The sequence below is a fragment of the Antechinus flavipes genome, chromosome 5, assembly GCF_016432865.1.
Source record: "Antechinus flavipes isolate AdamAnt ecotype Samford, QLD, Australia chromosome 5, AdamAnt_v2, whole genome shotgun sequence".
In the NCBI taxonomy this organism is placed as follows: domain Eukaryota; kingdom Metazoa; phylum Chordata; class Mammalia; order Dasyuromorphia; family Dasyuridae; genus Antechinus; species Antechinus flavipes.
Genome location: NC_067402.1, coordinates 30,124,438 through 30,144,663, shown reverse-complemented (window position 1 = coordinate 30,144,663; position 20,226 = coordinate 30,124,438). Strand labels below are relative to the sequence as shown.

The following is a 20,226-nucleotide window of genomic DNA, read 5'->3' as shown; positions in this document are numbered from 1 at the left end:
CTTTAAGAACCAGTGATAGAGAGAATTTATCCAGCTATAATTTATAGTCAATCAATTAAGAGGTTGTAGGGCTTGCTCATGGTCACATAGCCAGTATATGTCAAAGGTGATTCTTGAAGTCAGATCTTCCTAACTTTGAGATTGATGTTTCAGACACTATACCAGTCTACCTTTCATGTCCAACAGTGGGATGGTAATAATGGGATAAATAATAGGTCACAAAGGAAGAGTAAGCTTGAGATAAGGTATTGAAAATTATTTTTAATCCATTTTATTAAAAAATTTTAGTTTATCATGATTGATAATATAGGAGTTCTTACCCTCAAAGGGTCTATGTGTACATTTCAGAGTGTACTTGATTTTGGATGGATGAAATTTACAAATGTATGGAAATTTAATATTTTTTTAGATTATAAATTTAAAAAAATAATTTTAAGAAGGAGTGGATTGTTTTGCTGAAGGGGTTTGTGACACAAAAATGATCAGAAACATTTGTTCTAAATAAGCTTCAAAATATTTGACAATATGATCTTATGTGTTATTCTTTACCATGAAAGGCTATATATAAATTTAGCTATTTCTTGTTAATTATAAATCTGCATTTATGTCAGTTTGGTACATAATGTCATTAATATATTAGAAGTAAATATGCAGAAATAGCAGCAAGATTCCTTTTTATCACTGATGTCCAATTTTATACAGTCTTTTTTTATTTGAATAAGCCTTTAGAATCAGGCAATCTCTCTTGGTTTCCAACCAGACCAAACTCCAACTGGGCAGAGTACTTCAGCACAAGATGAGGGTAGCCCATGGAGGTAAGAGATAAGAAAAAGGAGAATGATAAAAAAAAATAAAGGTAGATCAAATACACAGTCTCAGAGAAACACAGATACCTTATAGAGACTGATGAATTGCTGTTTCCCAGGAAAGTTGAAAATTGAAGGACAGAGAATGGTAGGTAAAAAAAGAATGAAATAATCAGACTCAGAAAGTCTGGGGAGAGAGATGTAGGAAAGAATTGTAAAGAAGAGACATTGAACAATAGCATCAAAGAGAAAGTGTGTGTAGAGTTAATACAATGTATGGATGATGGGGTTACCAGATATATGTTAGTATTTCACAGCTTTTTGGTAGTGGAATAGCTTTGATGTTAACAACTACCATACATAATGAAAGGGAGGAAAAAAACAATTGTATTAAGGGCTGTAAAATCTATTTACCTATAGGAGAGGAAAGATGAGACTGGGGAAGAGGGGGATGCCAAGGGACAGGTAGAACTAGGAGAGTTGAATGTAAAAATACAAGAAAGACTTTACTTTAGCCACCAAGTTAAAAATGGATCAAGAAACATAAAGATTTATGAGAATGGGATGGTGAAAAAAGTAAAGGAGAACAAAGGAAATGAGAAGGCTCATAGAGTGATCCAGGAAAAAAAAAATACAGTTTATTTCAACTGAATTAAAGTGCACCTAATAAGAATAGTGTACCTTTTGATAAAATTATTATCAAATTAGGTCACCAAAATTCTATACTTAAATAATGCTAAATCAAGATGTGCCATGTCTTCTTAAATCACAAACCAATCAACATTTCAAGTTACCTTCTATATATGTTAAGTTCCAAGAACACAAAGAAAAAAATTAAGTGATTGAATATTAGAAACAGCATTGAAACCAGGTCCTCCTCACTCTAAATCTAGTACTCTTTCTAAGAGATCAGGGGTTCTCTCACAAAATAATCATTCCTGTGAAAATGCAGGTACCTATGTATCTGAACTACTACTACTACCACCACCACCACCACCACCACTACCACTACTACTACTACCACTAGTGATCATAATAATGATGATGATAAGGAGGAGGGGAAGGAATTTAGCCTTAAGATAATCCCAGAGAAGGAGGAAAGACAATGGAAGTATTATTAGAATAAATCAAGTCACCATGAACTTTGTCAGAATGACCAGAGAAAGAAAGAAACATATCTTATTGTAAGGTAGAAATTATCAGAGTGAAGGTTCCAAGAAAATCAAAGGATGAAAGATCAAGTAAAGGAACAAAGAAACTAGAAATGTATAAAAAGAGGAATGGATGGGGGAAAAATTCTCTAGAGCCTGGCACTGACTGGACAGCTAGAATGGGAAAATCACCTCCCTCCGAAAGAGAGAGAGAGAGAGACAGAGAGAGAGAGAGAGAAAGAGAGAGAGAGAGAGAGAGAGAGAGAGAGAGAGAGAGAGAGAGAGAGAGAGAGAGAGAGAGAAAGAGAGAGGACAGAAAGTAGTTACAATTGTTAAGGAAGAGAGTGCAAGTAAACAGAGAATTTAAGCCAAGAATACCAGAGGAGCCAGCAAACTCAGACCTATAATTCAGCAGTGTGCTGATTCAGTACAGCATTCAAGAATTGGCTTTTTACAGCTTATTAGTGAAAGGATGGCAATTTACTTCAAATAGCTAGGAACTAGCTTCATTGACTCTTTCTGGAAACACATGAGGATTGGTGAAATTCAGAACTTTACCTGCTGACTTACCACATTACATTCTATTCTATGATGGGGAAGGAAAAATGAGGAAAAAGAAGGATGAAGAGGAAAAGGCAAGGGAGAGGGAAAAAGAGGGAATCAGACAGAGGAAAGGGAGAGAGGAAGAGGAGAAGAAAAAAAAGATAGTAATTAAGATTATGTCAATGAAGAAGAATAGGAGAAAGAGGAAGAGGAGGAGGAGGAGGAGGAAAAGTAAGAGGAGGAGGAGGAGACAAAGAAAAAGAACAAAAACAAGAACAAGAAGAAAGATACACACTGAGAGACAATTCAGAACTATGTGGATGCTTTAAAATTCAGTGGCACCCAAAGAGGGATAGCTACAAATGATAGTCTATAGAGTATCACTGAAATAAAATCTTGCATTTGCAAATAGACTATTTTTCTTTCTTCATACTCGTACATGGTTAAATTATTTTTTCTCTTATTGCTGCTCTGGTTTAATTTCTTTGAATTAGCTATTTTTAAAATGCATTTTTTAATTAAATAGCATTTATTTCATTCCCTTTCTACCACTCCTCACAATAAAACAAATAAAAATTGTAACATATATATTTTCAAATAACACATAATCCTACATTGGTCATATTTCAATAGATAGATAGATGTATAGATATAGATTGTTCTGCAAACTAAATGCATTGCTTCTCCTTTAGGAGGTGTGTAAACTTCTCCTCATAGTTACTCTGGAATCTCTATGTTGTTCAGAATTATTGAAGTTTTCAAAACTGTTTAAATTGCTCCTTCAAGATCCTTAGTCATTCATGTTTTCCTTTTTTACTCTTCTTTTAATATATTTCAATTTCAGCTTTGCAGACAAAGAAAAAGGTGGCTTTATGTAAATAAACTGTCCCCATTTCCAACATTTTAGAAAAAGAAGTAACAGAATACCTTTCCTTATTCTGCAATGTATTTGATATTTATTCAAGTTTTCACTGGTGTCTTCTTCAAAATGTCAGTGCTAGAATACAATTCTATTAGAAATTAAAGCTCATGAGTTATTCATTTCATGTCTGTCATCTTCTGAAGCAATACTCAAATTCCCAACTGAAACACTATGAGGGAGAGTCTTCAACTGGCATGGTTTGGGCATTGACAGAATCTCTCCAGTATTTCCTACAAAGTTCAGATGTGATAGGATAAAAATAGAAAACAATCACCTTCACTTTTGCGGGCTATTACATATCACAGTGTTCATTCATCTTTATTTTGAACTTCATTAAATCCTTCTCCCCATTGTTCCTAGTTCTGTCCTGTGGGAACAACTAAAGCAAGCTAAATCCCTCTTCCACATGTAAACTTTCACATTTGTAAAGGGAGCAAGAGATGAAGTTATTGGGTATTATTAAGATGTTTTATGACTACCGATATCCCCCCACCATGACTAAAATATCTCTCTTCTACCTTATTGAACATAATCTTATACTTTAAACTTGCATGTGTATGGGAGGGTACATCTTTGAGCTGTATAAGAAAAAAAAGCATCTCATTAAACAGGACACATGTAATTTCTGGTAGAAGAAAAGGAAAATAGGATGACAAGAAGGAAGGCAGGAAGCAGGAAGGCAGGAAGGCAGGCAGGAAGGAAGGAAGGAAGAAAGGAAGGAAGGAAGGGAGGAAGGAAGGAAGGAAAGAAGGAAGGAAGGAAGGAAAGAAAGAAAGAAGAAAGGAAGGAAAGAAGGAAGGAAGGAAGGAAGGAAGGAAGGAAGGAAGGAAGGAAGGAAGGAAGGAAGGAAGGAAGGAAGGAAGGAAGGAAGGAAAAGAGTTAGGGAAGCACATGAAGAACTTTTTATATGCTAGGTCCCATACTTAGTTCTGTAGATACACATAAAAAGCATTAAAACAGTCTGTACCCTAAAAATGTTGTCATTCTAAACAGGGATAACACATAAAGCGAAGCCAAACAGGATGTGAAGAGGGAGGAATAGTTTGGGAATAGTCAGTAAAGCATAACAACATAGTATGAGAGAAAGCCACGTATCAGAGCTTTGAGATCCCCCCTCAAAGGTTAGAATACAGAGATCCAGTGGGACAAAGATGAGGCAGATGGTCAGAGTGTAGGTGGAATATTTTAGAAATGGTGAGAATGAAATTTTTTCCTCTTGACGATTGTTGTCAAGAAAGGAAATATAGTGGTTAATTGATGGCACAAGTAGGGAAGAACCAGGTGCTCTGCTCCTTTTGACAACTCCTCTACTTCCCAGTCAGATCATGTCAGGCTATCAATCATAAGTGCAATATGGATCACACATGGTACCACAGTCCACTCCATTTTTGCAAGCATTTGACAGTCTTTCCTGTCAATGTACAAATTACAAGTCTTTTTGGTCATACAGTGAGAGCTCTGTTTAGCAAAACAAAATTATTCCACGAGCTGAGAATCTATCTGGCAGACATTTCACTGTGAGCTGGTTCACAGCACAGGACACATACAAAGAAACATGATAAACATGAATGGCAAGGATATTGTGAAAGAATTTCTGTGTTCTTCAGACTCAGGCGTGACTGTCTAATATAGGAGCCTAGATCTAATGTTGGAAGGAATCTCAGTTCAGGAAGCTGAACACCTTCATTTTATGCATAAAGTGATTGCCGTCTAGGAAGACCCAAGGTCAGGTGGGGAGCAAATGTCATTGGGGAGCTTTGAACCAAGATTCACTGAATCAGAATCAGAGTTGTTTACATGATGTCATGCTATTCTCTGTGGGACAGTCTTTCCAAGACAATCCACTCTATTTCAAAGCAGAAGAATATTGGTGGCCAAATGCTTAAATGACCAAAATTCATTGAAAATGCACTATATGCACTATTTATAAAATATGAGAGAAGATTAAGAATACAAAGATGAACCAGATCCTGGTTATATATTATAACAGTAGTGTGGCTCTGTAGAGAGAGAAGGAAACTCAGTGTTGGGGACCTGGGACCAAATCATGACCCTGACTCACAAAAGTTGCCTTTGCTACTGCCTAGGTACATGCTCTGGATGAGAAGGGGCTAAAGATAAAATGACTTGAGATCTGTTAAACACACTTTAAGCAGCTCTAGAAATGTGTGCTATTATTATTAGCCATTTTATATTCACAACCACATACATGTAGATGTACAATCAAATCTCTCTCTCTCTCTATTTCTTTCTCTTTCTGTCTCTGTCTTTCTCCCTCCTTCTCATTCTCTTCCTTCTCTGTCTCTTTTTCTGTCTCTGTCTCTCGCCATCTCTCTTTCTTCACAAAAAAATTAATAGAAATTAATAGCAATGATTCAGTTTTCACAAGATAAAGTTGAGGCTCAGGTGATAAATGAAATATATTCAAGGCCATCCAAATAGTAACATATGTCCTCATATTCCAAGTCTAGAGTACTTTCCATTCTCCACACTGACTACTAGAACTGTTATATTATCCAAACCTGATTACTCTAAATAAATGGTAACAATATGCCTTAGATTTTATTTTATTTTTCCTATTATCAGACATGTAGCTTTTCTTCCTTCCATCCCTTTCTAATCTTAGGGGGAAGGCGAGGGGAAGATAAAAAATATTTTCACTAGAAATATGCATATTTAAGTAAAATAGATTTCTATATTGGCCATGTACAAAAATGTGTCTCATTCTGTATATTTTGACCATCGTGCTCCCAAATCTGATTCAAGAAGAAAGTCATTAACCTGAAGATCCAAATGGCATACTCTTATTCATTCAATGTCTTTTACATCAAAATAGCAAAAAATGAAACTGTTCCCTAGCAGGTCAGGAAGGAGATAAGAGAAGCATTTTGATAAGCCTGTGTTGCTCTGAAAAGTCTCCACATCATAAACCTTATCTTTATTAAAATGTAAATTTGCCTGTTGTTTTCAGTTTCATGATTTTTCATTCAAATAACATTGGTATTCCATGAAGTGCTTCTGATAAATTCCGGATGGAGCTGCAAATGCCTGGCTTTTGAGAGACAAAAAAAAAAAAAAAAAAAAAAAAAAAAAAAAGACACTTACTTCTTGGGGATCAGACATTCTGGGGTCCCCATCAGTCACTCTCTTTGATCACCGCCCTCATTCTCCCCAGACTCCACACGGCCCCATGATCCAGCTGCTAAAATGTTCTCATCAGCCTTCATGAAAATGAGGCGAGGATTTGTCGGAGAGTTATTTTTATTCCTGACCACATTAATGCAAGTCCTAAAGTAATCAGTTTGCATTATGGGGCCTTTCATGCTGCCTGGCCAGATTTGCAGCTCACTTGCTTGATCTAGTCTCATGCTTGTGAGACAGCTGTTAGGCATTTAGCTAATATAATTCTAATCCTCAAGGGAATTTGGGTTTGCCCAGGAAAAGCTGCACACGGGCACTATAGCAGGACAGGAGAAACATCTTAAGTCACTGATATTTTTTCTTTTTGAAACCAGCTCCAGCATTTCTGTGAACAGGTTCATTATAACTGTCTGACTAATCAAAGCATAATAGCTGTTGGCTACTGTTTGTTTCTAATTTTAATTTTCTTGAGAGTATGTTTAACATCTTCTATTTTATCTCTCTAAAACATCATATTGACTTCAAGGGTTATTAAGTAATTAAAAAATTTTAATGGATTCCATGTGTGAAGATTTCCCCATGTCTTCTCTGATTATGATTTGAAACTATTTTTTTCTTTTATTTCTAGGTAATAAATCTTAAGAAAAGAAAAAAGAGATAGATATATAGATCATAGATAAGTACAGAGATCTTAGATAGATAAACCTTTATCTATTTGATGGTATGCCTACTGAGAGATTGCATCCATAAAAGCCCATTCAGCTCTTACATTTAAATACAGTTCCCAAAGAAAAAAACTTAATTAGCAAAAAAATCAAGAAACATAATTGTTTAAATTATGAAAATGGCTTAAAATAATAGATTATAATGAAAGGCATCAATTTCTACTGTACTGTACTGTATTGTCATTTTGGTAGATTCAGCCTGGATGGATATTTTATCCTATTACTAAAGAGAAAATAAAATAACAAAGTCAGAAATAAAAGCAAGAGGGGAAAAAAAGATAAGGAAAAGGAATGTTATGATATATGGATTATAAAGAATGTAATCTCGGAATATATAATATTTACATATGTATATATGCATATAAGCTTGGGGTATAATCTTTGAAAGATGCATGTTTATGATTAAAATTCCACATCAAAACACATGTTATTACACTCATAACACTACCAATAATAACTGACATTTTCATAGAACTTTAAGATTTATAAAGCATTTAATACATACTATTGCACAATATTCCTATAAGTTGGTTGCTATTTTTTAGTCTCAATTCACAGCTAAGGAACTTGAGGATGAGAGTTTTTTAAAATTTTCATTTAAAACATATATTTCATTTCTCATAGACCTAACACAAATACCTGCCAACTACTACCCCAAACTAATTTGTAGAAGGTTCAGAAGGTGCAGATCTTAGGCATTCTCTAGAACATATGGTAATGTGAATTCCTAAAACTTGGACACAAATGTCTCTGCACAATGGGTGTGAATAAATAGTCCAAGACCCTGATGGATCCTAAGTCAATTTGAATCTATAATGAAACTTGTACCTTCTGAATTGACTGTTGGGGGTTGAAGGTTTAAGGAGGAGAAGTTGATGTTGCTTCTGTTATCTTACCCTTCCAACATTATATAGAGACCAAGAGAGAAATGGATCCAATTTTTCATCACATATATTTATTCTTATGTGGTCCAAGTTGAGAATGCCATGTAAATGGGTCACCACCAAAGGTGGCAAATGAAATTTTCACCAATTTAAATAAGAAATAAGAGCCAGCTAGGTGGAGCAGTGGATAGAGCACCACTGAGGTCAGGAAGACATGAGTTCAAATTTGACCTCAGATCCTTAACACTTCCTGGGCAAGTCAGGTAATCTCAACTGCCTCACCAAAAAACAAAAAAACAAAAAAACAAACAAAAAAAACCAAAACAATATGATTTTATTTTATTAACTTATAAAGAGTTACAGCAGTTGAAATATTTTTTGCTTCTGTATATAAAGAGTATTTTTTTATGATAAAATAGCAACCAGTTTTATGATTGAGTGAAAATTTAAAAATGTGATTTTTAAAAAATGAGTCCAGAGTAAAGCTTCTGGAAAAATGGTGAAATAGCTAAGAAAATTCCAAGCTCTGTAAATTTCCCCACAAACCAGACAAAATAGTGTCTCAGGGTAAAAAAGACATGAAAGTAAACATGAGTTGGGGAAGAACAGTGGTCCTCCTGGGGCAATCACAGAAGATCAGAAGAAACTGAGTGAAGTGTAAATACCTCCAGGCTATTTCCTCAGAAACAGCAAGTGGTGAGCCTAGCTGAGTTGGGAGGTAGCTTTAGACTAAGCTATAGGAATTTAGACCTCACAGACTGTGTTGGGAGTCAGGAGTCTGAGTCAGGGAAGAGTGAGGAAATCTCTGCTGTAGGAACACCAGGCCAAGCTATGCTGCTTAGATGCAATAAGTGCAGAAGCAGTGGGGCAGGAATGCTATTGGCTGTAGGCATTTACAGGGGAATAGAGGTTTTGCTTTCAAATCCAGGCCAGAAGGGACAACTGAAGGAGGTTAGCACAAAAGCACCATCTTTTGTACCTCAGGACTAGAGGTGATTACATCAATAATCTACTACCAAAAAACCCTCCCTACTCCAAGAGCATTATAAAAATGTTCACCTGTTCAAAAAAATTCATAGAAGAATTTTTAAAAGATTTTAAAAAATCAATTGGTAAAGATTAAGGAAGAAGGTTTTAAAATAAAACTAATCCAAAAAAGATAAGGAGATTATGAAAATAAAGTCAACCAACAGGAAAAAGAGATTCAGAATCTTGAGGAAGAAAATGACTCCTTTAAAATGAAAATTGAGTAAGGGAAAGCTATCAAAGTTATAAGAAAACAAGAAATAATAAAACAAAATATAAACAATCAAAAAAGTGAAAGAGAATGTGAATTATCTCAAAAGAAAAAAATAATTGATCTGAAAAGTATATCAGAAGAGAAAACATAAAAATAATTGGACTATCTGAAAGTTATGATCAAAAAAGAACCCTGATATAATAATACAAGAAAAAAAAACTTCCCTGAAGCATTAGAATAAGAGGAAAAAGTAGAAATAGAAAAAAATGTATATACTTAAAGTCTCTTGAAAGGAATTCTATGAGGAAAGCCTACAGAATATCATAGTCAAATTCTGAAACCCCCAGATCAAGGAAAAATATTATGAACAAATAAAATTAATTAAAATACAGCAGAGCCACAATTAGAATAACACAAGACCTAGCAGCAGCTACACTAAAAGACTCTAGGTCTTAGAACATTATATTTTGAGGAGTAAAAGATCTAAGATTGCAATTGAAGCTATTACATCCAGCAAAGTTAAATGAAAAAAAAAAAAAAGGATATTCAATGAATTGGTTAATTTTCAGGATTTTGTTACAAACACATCTAAACTTAATAGAAAATTTGACATATAAAATCCAAGATAAATATTAAGTAAACATTAAAGACTGATTACAAGGACAAACTTTATTTTTATATGTGAAGTGTTTATTTGTATCTGTATATTTAACATTGTTTAATTTTGTTCAACATTGTTACTAGTACTTAGCTTAAAAGAAAGATTGAAAAAGAGCTAAGTATAGTGTAATTCTAAAAAACTGTATAATGAAAGGTACAAAGAATAATAATGCAAATGAGACTTGAAATTGAGATCAAAAAATTAGATGGGGAAAGAGGGCTGTTAGTTTTGGAACCATATTCTCATTGGGAACAGATTAAAGAGAGGAAAATACACATATATCTTAAAAGCTATAAAAGTCTTCTAAATTAAGAAAGAAATGAGAAACTAAGGAATAAGCATGGGGAGTAAGATAAGGGAGGGATTTTTATAGGGAATCTTACTCACATTAGTTTTGGGTTAAAGAAAGAATACCCCATATATACAGGGGTAAAAGAGAGGGTAAAGAGGATAAAGAAGGTAAAGGGATAAGGAGAATATAGACAGGTATATAGATCAATGGGAATGGGATAAAAAAGTAACAATATATATTTGGAAGGATGGAAAGATCTTCTAAGTATAGATAGAAACAAGAGAACAAAGAGAAAAGATGGGGAAAGAGAAGCAGAGAAGGATCTTTGGATGTAACTGTTTAAGTAATAGGAAGGCAAGGTAGTGGATAGAAATAAATAAGAGGAGTTAGAAGGGATAAGAAATAAAATACACACACAAACATAATAATTAAGATCAGAAATTGATTTTTTTTTAAAAAGTAGGGATAGTAAATATTATCTTAAAGTTAAAGCCAAAACCAAGAGAAAAATATGGAAACTACACTATATATCAGCCATATTAATCAATATTGTTTTAGATTATTAAAAATAACTAGACAATATAAGATTGGAATATTACTATGGTGTAGAAAATGATGTTAGTGGATTTAGAAAAAAATGTGGAAAGACTTGGACTTATAAGGGAATTTGTTATCCACCTTCAGTGAAACAGAGGATAACACAAGCATTGTTCGAACTTAAGTAGATGTATATAAATGTATATGTGAATATATTAGTATATGTGTGTATATATATATATATATATGTATGTGTATCTATCTATAGCTATCAATCTCTTTATCAGTATCTAAATGTAGATATAGATCTATAGTTAGCTAGCTAGCTGTGCTTAATTGTAGCATTCTTGGAGGTGGGAAAAGGAGAAGAATAAAGTAAAAAGTGCCCAGCAGAATACAAAAGAAACTCTATAAAGAAGCAAAGAAAAGCTAGACAGCTCTGAACACAGTGTGTAGCTTTCATTATATAGGCTTTCTTGAAATTTATTATGTGTATTTTAAATCCTCTCATGTCCTACTGTATACACGGCAATATTTTGTTTTTCTAATTTTTATTTAAATTTTAAATAAATTTAAAAAATAATTAGTCCAAAATGAAATTTGGTAGTTTGCTGTTGCACTGACACCAAATCAAATTATAAGGTTTGTTGTTGTTGTTGTTGTTGTTGTTGTTGCTTGTCAGCTTGTTTGTCTGTCTGCTTGTTTCAATTTGTTACCAATATCCAGTGATCATTGATCAAGTTGTGGAAATGCTCCAATCATAAGGGAGGGATCTGTTCTATTTTCACCCCATTTGCTACTTCTATTAGATGTGGGATGGTAAGGCATATTTTGCTGTACCCAGGAAGATTACTGAGTAGTAATCAAAGGCAAAATACTTATCCTCTCCCCACTGGTATTCCATTTCCTGGATATCACCTTAATAATGCAATATACCCCTGATTCCATCAAACCTTTTCATCCTCTGGGAGTCTTCTTATGATTGGTCCATAAAAATTTCCATCCTTGCCCCAAACCATTGCAGCAGTTGCATACTCATTATTATTTCATGTTGCTGTTCTCTCCTTTCTTTGTAAAAATGAGATTTATCCTTCTGCTCCTTGGATAAAATGCAGAATATTATCTTCTGTTACTTGGTAATGAAAAGCATATCTCTTTATATCTGGATTTTCATAGACTATCAGGATCTCTCTAGTTCTCATTCCAAAGCCTTTAGAGTGTCTTCAACTCCAAAACAGAAATTCCCAGTGTCTTGACGAATTTCATCAAAATATAATATTATTAGTTTCTTCTCTTGAATGAATTTCACATTGGAGAGAACTTCAGGGGATGCAGTAAATGCCTGATTAAATTAATTTTCACCACCAAGAGAAATACCAACTAATTTTAAAACTTTCTCTTGAAATCACTGATCAAACATGTTAAACTGATTTACTTCAGTTTTGATGCCAGCTGATCCAACTAAAATGAGACCAATCACATTCACTTTGTCACCAAAAATAAACAGTTTCTGCTACCTTCCTCAGACAGTCATGTCATTTTCCTGTTTGTAAATAGGCAAAATGAAAGACTGATCTCCCCAATGATGTTTTTTGGATACACAGTGAATTTTTGCAAGAAACCTAATGTTTCTTTAGAGTGCCAAAGAATGTAGTACTACCATCTATCACAATAAAGCTAAATTTTCTATCTCATCAGACAGTAGAGTTATAAGAGCCTCTATATGGAATTTGTTATCATACAGACACAATGATATATTGATTGGTTTGAAAAGTGCAAAGTCAATGTTGACTTTCTTTTCCTTCTTCTGTCACAATTGTTCCAAAAGTAACAAACAAGACCATTCGGTGGTCTATTGCTATAAAGTTTTAATTTTTGGTCTAAGGATGTAATGACCCCCAGACTTGAAAGATGATCTGGGATTTTATACTGAATGCAAAAAAAGAGATTTTTCATTGGATCCAATTCAAAATTCATCAGCTGACATTTTTGCCACTCATGAAATCTGTTCTTTTGGTGGAATGATCAAAATATCCAATGGTGCTATTGCTATGGGCTACATTCAGGATCCTGATGAACTTTTTGAACGTCCAGATCTCTATATTCATGTTGGCATTGTTGAGATTGTCAGTCATCTTACCTCATCCTTTCTGAGAGCCGAGTACCAGATGACAATGTTCCTTAGCCGTGGGGACTTTAATTTAGAACACAGCACCCTCTTTCTTGGTAACAAAATGTGTTGTTTTCTGGCAAAGAGAGTTTAAGTGAATTGCCCCTGGTTATCTTGCTACTGATGATCTAAATGTGATTTGAACCTAAATTGTCTAATAGCATCAAAGATGTGAAATTGGAAGCAATGTTCAAAGCTTCTAATTTCAATCTTGTTACTTTATGGAGTAAGAAGCTAAGCACCAGAGAACCTGACTACTCAATTTTTGTTGTTGTTATTCAGTCATTTGCTACTCTTGGCATTGTTTAACCAAATTTCAGTCAAATCTAACTTTTTGTGCTCCTACTTGGGATTTTCTTGGCAAAGATACTAAAGTGATTTGTCATGTCCTTCTCCATCTCATTTTAAAGATAAGGAAACTGAGGTCAACAAGGTTAAACAACATGCCCAGAGTCACATAGGTAGATTTGAATTCAGGAAGAGGAGTCTTCTTGACTCCAGGCCCAGCACTATATCCACTGGGCCAAGGAGCTGCCCAGTCAAGTTATCAAACATTTATTTAGCACTTACTATACACTAATCACTCTGCTAAGCACTGAGGATATAAAGAAAGACAAAATTAATACCAGCCTCAAGGAGCTCTCTTTCTAGAAGTAGAATCAACATACAAACAACTACGTATGTAGAAGATAGCATGGAGGTAGTCCCAGAGGGAAGGTACTACCATTGAGGAAAGATAGGAACGGTTTCTTGCTACAGGTCTTATTTTATTATTTATTTCTTTATTATTAATTTGTTATTTTATAATATTATATATTATATATAGTATATATATGGTAAGGGATGGAAGAGAACACGAGAGGCAGTCAATGAAAATATCTGGAGTCACAAGATAAAATCTCTTATGTAAGGAAAAAAAAGAAAGGTATGTCAGTGGATCAGAGAGTAAATAAAAGAAAATAAAGTATGAAAAGCCTAAAAATGGAGAAAAAAGACAAGATCACAGAGGACTTTAAAGGGCAAAAAGGATTTTTTGTTTGATCACATAAGTGATAAGGAGTTACTAGAATTTACAGCATTAAGAATAATATTGTCAAATCTGTGTTTTAGGAGGATGATATTGAAAACTGAGTGAAGTATTAACTGCAGAGGGTCAAATATACATTGGAGTCAGGGAGAAAAAGAAACACATTCCTGCAATCATTCAGTCATGAGGTGAAGAGGGACTGTAGCAGGGTGGTGACAGTGTCAGAATAAAGAATAGGACTCATATGGGAAATGTTGTAAAGATAAAATCAAGAGGAGTTGGTAATATCTTGGAGAAGGTTGCAAGGAAGGGGTAATAACTAGATCATGATGGCACCTTGTTTATAAGACTGGAGGGAAGGTATTTTCTTCATAAAGACATTAAAAACTAGGGAGGGTTGCAGAGCAAAAGGAATGAGGTCAGTTTTGGAAATGATGAGTTAAAGATGTGTATGAGATATATAGTTTAAAATGTCCATCAGGGACTTGGAAGTGAGATACTCTGGGTAAAAAAGAGAGTTTCCAGCTGGATAAGTAAATCTGAGAATCACCAATGTAGTGGGGAAAGTGAAAAGACAACAGATTGTAATCAGGTGAGGGAATGTCAGAAGTCACAAATGTGAAAATATTGAATTTTAGGTGATTGAAAGTCTGGATGTAGCTAAAGTGGAATGGAGGAATATGCCTTATGAAATGTATAAATTGTTCATTTGGGAGGTGAGGGGATTCTATATATGTATGCTTAAGTCTCCTGTTTTGAGGACAGAATGTGGAAAGGAAAAAACAAAACAAAACACTATGCGTCTGTTACAAAACTCATGAAGGAAAGAAGGGTGTTGTCCTAGTCAGTAGACAGCAAGTGTCCGAATCTGGATTGGTTAATAGAAATAGATTGAATGAATTATAAAGGAGTAGAATACTAATGATAGTTGGGAAAGGTGAACTTGGAGGTGGCCATAAGGAACAAGAAATATTCCAATCTCTTTACCTCAAGTGGTGAGTCAAGGGGAATAAATAAAAATGGAACCAGTGCTGAAACAATGTGATTAGGAAAGCTATGTATCTCCATGAAAGATAAGGAATGGAAAAAGTAGGAAAGAAAAAAGATTTAAGATGAAAGCAATGTTGTTATTTAGGGAACAAACACTCAAGAGAAAACAGTGGAAGAAATAGGTAATTTTAGAGTGTGACTGTTGGATATTTGATTGAGATGGATTGGAAAAAAGGGAATAGCCATTGGGGTGCTCCAGGAGATTCAGAATCACTAAAATGGAAAGGTTACTATTTGTTTTAAATTTGTTAATCATTTAAAAAATTAGTTCACAAAAATTATCAACATCCCTATGGATTAGGTTTCAGGATGGTGTTTCCTGTGCAAGACTTAAGTCAATAGGATCAGGGTAGGTAACTTTGACAAACAAATGAACAAAGGATTAGCACAAGGAGAGATTAAGGGAGGGACAAATGAGAAAATTAATCTAATATTCTGGTTGCGAGATAATTGTGACATACTTTAAGGGCAATTGCATCATCAGTGGGGAGAAGAGATCACATCAGAGATGTGGCAAAGGTGGATTTTTAAAAGATTTTGTAAGAAAGTGGATATAGTGAGGAGTTGTGGATGACATAGGATGGAAATCTGGGTAACTGAGATGTTGATGATGTCCTTGATGTGAAGTATGGGGAAAAGAAGGGTTTAGGAGAAAGGATTATGATTTCAGTTTTAGACAGATTGTATTTAAAATATCTCCAAGATGTAGAGTTCAAGATGGGGAATAGGTGGAGATATGACACAGAAGGTCAGGAGAGAGGTTAGGACTGGATAAATAGGAAGGAAGGAGAGAAGAAAACAAGAATTTATGATGTTCCAGGCCTTGGGATGAGCACTTTACAAATATCTTATTTAATCCTCACAACTCTAGGAGGTAGGGGATGTTATTATATCTCTTTTATAGATGAGGAATTTGAGGTAAACACAGGTTTAGTGGCTTGTCCACGGTCAATGAGCTAGCAAGAATCTGAGTCAGTATTCAAATTCAGGTTTTCCTGACTCTATGTCTAATGCTTTAATCTATGAACCACCCAGTTTCCTCTTCATCTGGAGACCCTTTGTTATATGTAATAAATAAATTATGGGAGATGATGAAATTGCTAATTGAATTGTCCAAAATCAACCAGATAGCACATATAAAGACAGAAGTTGAACCCTGGTCCTTTCCAGCTCCAGGGATAGTTATGTTTCCTCTGCACCTCACTGCTTCCTATTGATTCTACACCTAATTGCAACTTGGTAGTTTGAAAGGTCACAAATTATTATTCTTTCCTTTAAAATATCAGACAAAATCCAAAATAAATTTCATAAATGACCAGGGGTTTCAGAAAAAAAAATATTTGTCTACTTAAGACAGTAGAGGGTGATAGTACATCTCCAAATAATTTTATCACTACTGTCAGATTTAGAGCTGCTGCAGACCAACCAATGGATCAATCTATCAAAAGCATTTCTCAAGTGCCTATTCTGTGCCAGGTACTATGCTAAACTTAAATGATAGAAAGACAAAAAGAGAATAGCCTTTGTCCTTAAGAAGCTTACCTTCTAAGAGAAAGACAACAGATATATTTATAATAAATATGTAAAGAGAAAATATAATAAGTATGTAAAGAGAAAATTCTAATATTGGGAAGAAAGAAAATCAGTAACTGGGATGATCAGGAAAGATAAAGAAATTGTATCTTAAAAGAAGGGATTCTTTGAGGTGGATGAGAAGAACAAATGTATTCCAGATCTTGGATAGACACAGGACAAAGGCATTGAACATGGAGATGGAACATCATGCTTTGCCAATACCAAGACTGATAGGGCAAGACTGCAAAATGAGAAGAGAAGGGAACAATGTACAGGAAGGCCAGAGAGGTGGGTCAGGGAAGATTTTAAAGTCCTTGAAAAGTAAAATTACCACCAGGCTATCTTTTGATTGAAGAAGCTACCTAAGGCACTCAGAGGTAAATGACTCACAAAGGATTACAAACTAGTATCAGAAAAAGGCCTTAAACTTACCTCAAACCCAGTATTGTATTCACTGTTTACTAGACTGGGCAGTCTACTGCTGAAACTGATCACAGTACAAAATTAAATTACTTTGTTGGAGTATTTGTTTTTAAAATGTCCTTGTTCTCACAATTTTCCTACCTATGTTCTGTTTATAGGTTATTTTAAATATCACATTAATTTCATTCTTTGCTGTGTACTTCCTGTGATAGCCTCAAGGCAAAATCAGTAAGGTTCTGTCATGACCTTTGTTGAATTTACTAAAGTTTTTAAGTTCCTGCTTTGAATTTAATAATTGACTTTAACATTTTATGTCCTTGCTTTTAAAAAAAAAAGTAAATTAAGTTTTCTCTTTAATTTGTAGGTGGTTGTTTTTTTTTTTTTTCTTCCCTGTAGTGGGTCAGAGAGTTCTATTGTAGCTCTACATCAAACTCTGTTACAAGTGAATTTGTGATTTATGTTATAATCACATATGCAAAGATGCAAACAGATTGTGGATGTATATGATACATAATGAAATACATGTGTAATGTATACAAAGAAATGATATCATCTAAGGATTAATGTAGGATAATAAATAGCATTTTATAGATTTTGTACCTTTAAGATAATCTTCTGTCCCCAAAGAAAGTCAAGGGAATTATTCATCGAGCTTATGATCAAAAAGTAGACAATCAGGTGATCATGGTATTTTGTTGATTTAATCAACATTCAGTAATTCAACACACATTTATCATGGATCTGGATCCAAATCTTTGCTAATAGCAGAATATTTACAGATAACTGTCAAGATATATATGGAACTAGGCAATATGTTCATATCTAGTATCAATTAATTGGATTAAATCAGGGTCAACTTTGATCAAATAATTCTGGAACAGGTTTTAGACCTGGAATACAATAAGAGCTTTACTTTCCTTTAAACTTAGTTCAAGCAAAAATAATTTCATATAAAGCTTTTTCCTTATTCTTCCCTGCTATTTGTTCATTTTCCCTAGAGGAGGAGGAAAACTTACCTTGTTTTTATTTTGTATAGGAATAGAGGGGCTTTGTTTACTAAAGAAACTCTAAGTTGAAAAACTCCATCTACTAATGCAAGGAGTCATTTTTGCTGGGGTTTGTTAACTTAGATAGTTATCCAGGGAACTGAGCAGAGGTCATTTGACCTTTTCACATAAACTGTATGGATTAGAGATAAGAGTTGAATCTAGGTCTTCCTGATCCAGAAGCCATTTCTCTATTCACTATGTCATACTACTCCACATGTATATTTTGTTTATAAGCATATATTATTTTGTTCTTGTTCAGTCATGTCCAAGTTTTCATGACCCCATATGAGTTTTCTTGGCAAAGATTCTAGAATAGTTTGCCATTTCCTTCTCCAGTTCACTTTATAGATGAGGAAACTGAGGCGAAGAGAGTGATGTGACTTGCCCAGGATCATACAGCAAATTCCAAGACTGGCTTTGAAGTCAGGTCTTCCTGACTCCTGGTCTTGTACTCTATTCCCTGCATGACTAAGGCACAAATTATGCATGTATTTACTTTTGTATATACTTATACATCTATACATATAATATCCCAAAGCAAATATAAATTCCTTAAAGATAGGAATTATTTCACATTTCTTTTCTTAGCTCTAGTGTCTGGCACATAGCAGATATTTAATGATTATTTGTTGATCAATAACAATTACTAGTCAATAAAATTGTCAGATATATGACCATCAGTGAATGAACCATTCAAACCTAGCCTTTATACTAGTTCTTCTTTTACTTATAAATATTCCTAATATTTATTGCAATTTTGCAAAATATTGCATTTTCTTTAACTACTTTACTACTATTGCCCCAACTTCTGCTTACATTAGCAGACTGATTACCCAGAATTGCCTACATTTCTTCCAACAGGATTGTAGCTTTCTATGTGAAAGATGAAAGTGGGTATATTTTTTCTTTTAATTCCAAGCTTCATGAGTCCCCAACAATATATCTTGTCCATTGACAATTAGGTTCTATCAATTTCCTGGCTAAATACAATTAACTTGGAGAAATAAATCTTTAATAAAATTGTATATGCTAAGAAATACATATGTATGTGTATAGACATGTACACATACACATATATACATATATACACAGAGAGTTATGATTTTTCATTCACACTGCATCCATAATAATTTATATGATTATTTGCCTTGCCTGCCTATTGCAATATCTTTTAACTGATCTTACCACTCCTGCTTTTTCTCCAGAGTCTCTTCTCATTTGAAATCCTATGATCTCTTTCAATCCTTTCCATACATTGATTTCAGTCTAATCTTCCTATTGCAGAATTCTATTCATTCACTTCTCTGCTCAAAAATCCTAGACCAACCTAATAAGATCCAAATGCATACCTATCAGTCATTAAATATCATCTAAAAATCTAACGCCATCATAACTGACCGGCTTTCTTTTTAATTTTAATTTAAACTTTTCAAGGAGTTTAATTAGGATGTCCCTTTTTATGCATACCATGGCTCTTATATGCAACTTAGAGAATCACATTGGTCTCCAGATAGTTCAAAACAAACCTGGGCAGGTTTTATGAGAAATAATTCAGTTAGCCCTCGAGTTTCTTGCATATATTCTACACTTCAGTTAAACTAATCCACTCATCCTTCCCTGTCTACTTTCTATGCTTTCCTGCTTCAATGCTTTTGCTCATACTGTTCCCAACATCTTCAATACCGCTTCTCTAATCTGTAACCATTGAAAACCTCCCCATTCTTCAAGGCCTAAAATAAATGTCCTCCAAAAAAAGCTTTCCTTCTCAGGATAAAAGCAATTTCCCACTCCTTTGAACTCTCATAGTATTTCATTGTAACTCTTTTGTTTATCATACTCTTTTTTTCCCCCCATAAATGTCTTATCTCCTCTGCTAGATTATAAATTCCTGAGCTCAGGTAGTTTCCAAATGAGTTCTATTCTCCCCTCAAGGGAACTGCAGTATTCTGGAAAAGCATAGAACCTGGATTTCTATTGAAGAATTGGGCTTGGGTTCTTGTCCTATTACTTATCAGCTATGTGACTTTGAA

At 34.2% G+C, this 20,226-nt stretch overlaps 1 protein-coding gene and 1 pseudogene across 2 annotated transcripts in view; both read right to left on the bottom strand.

The window, feature by feature from the left end:
- Positions 1–20,226, bottom strand: part of ZNF385D (zinc finger protein 385D) — a 1,020,336-nt gene that overhangs the window by 546,526 nt on the left and 453,584 nt on the right. The gene's annotated exons all lie outside the window — the stretch shown is intronic.
- LOC127564736 (eukaryotic peptide chain release factor subunit 1-like) lies at positions 11,708–13,037 on the bottom strand (annotated as a pseudogene).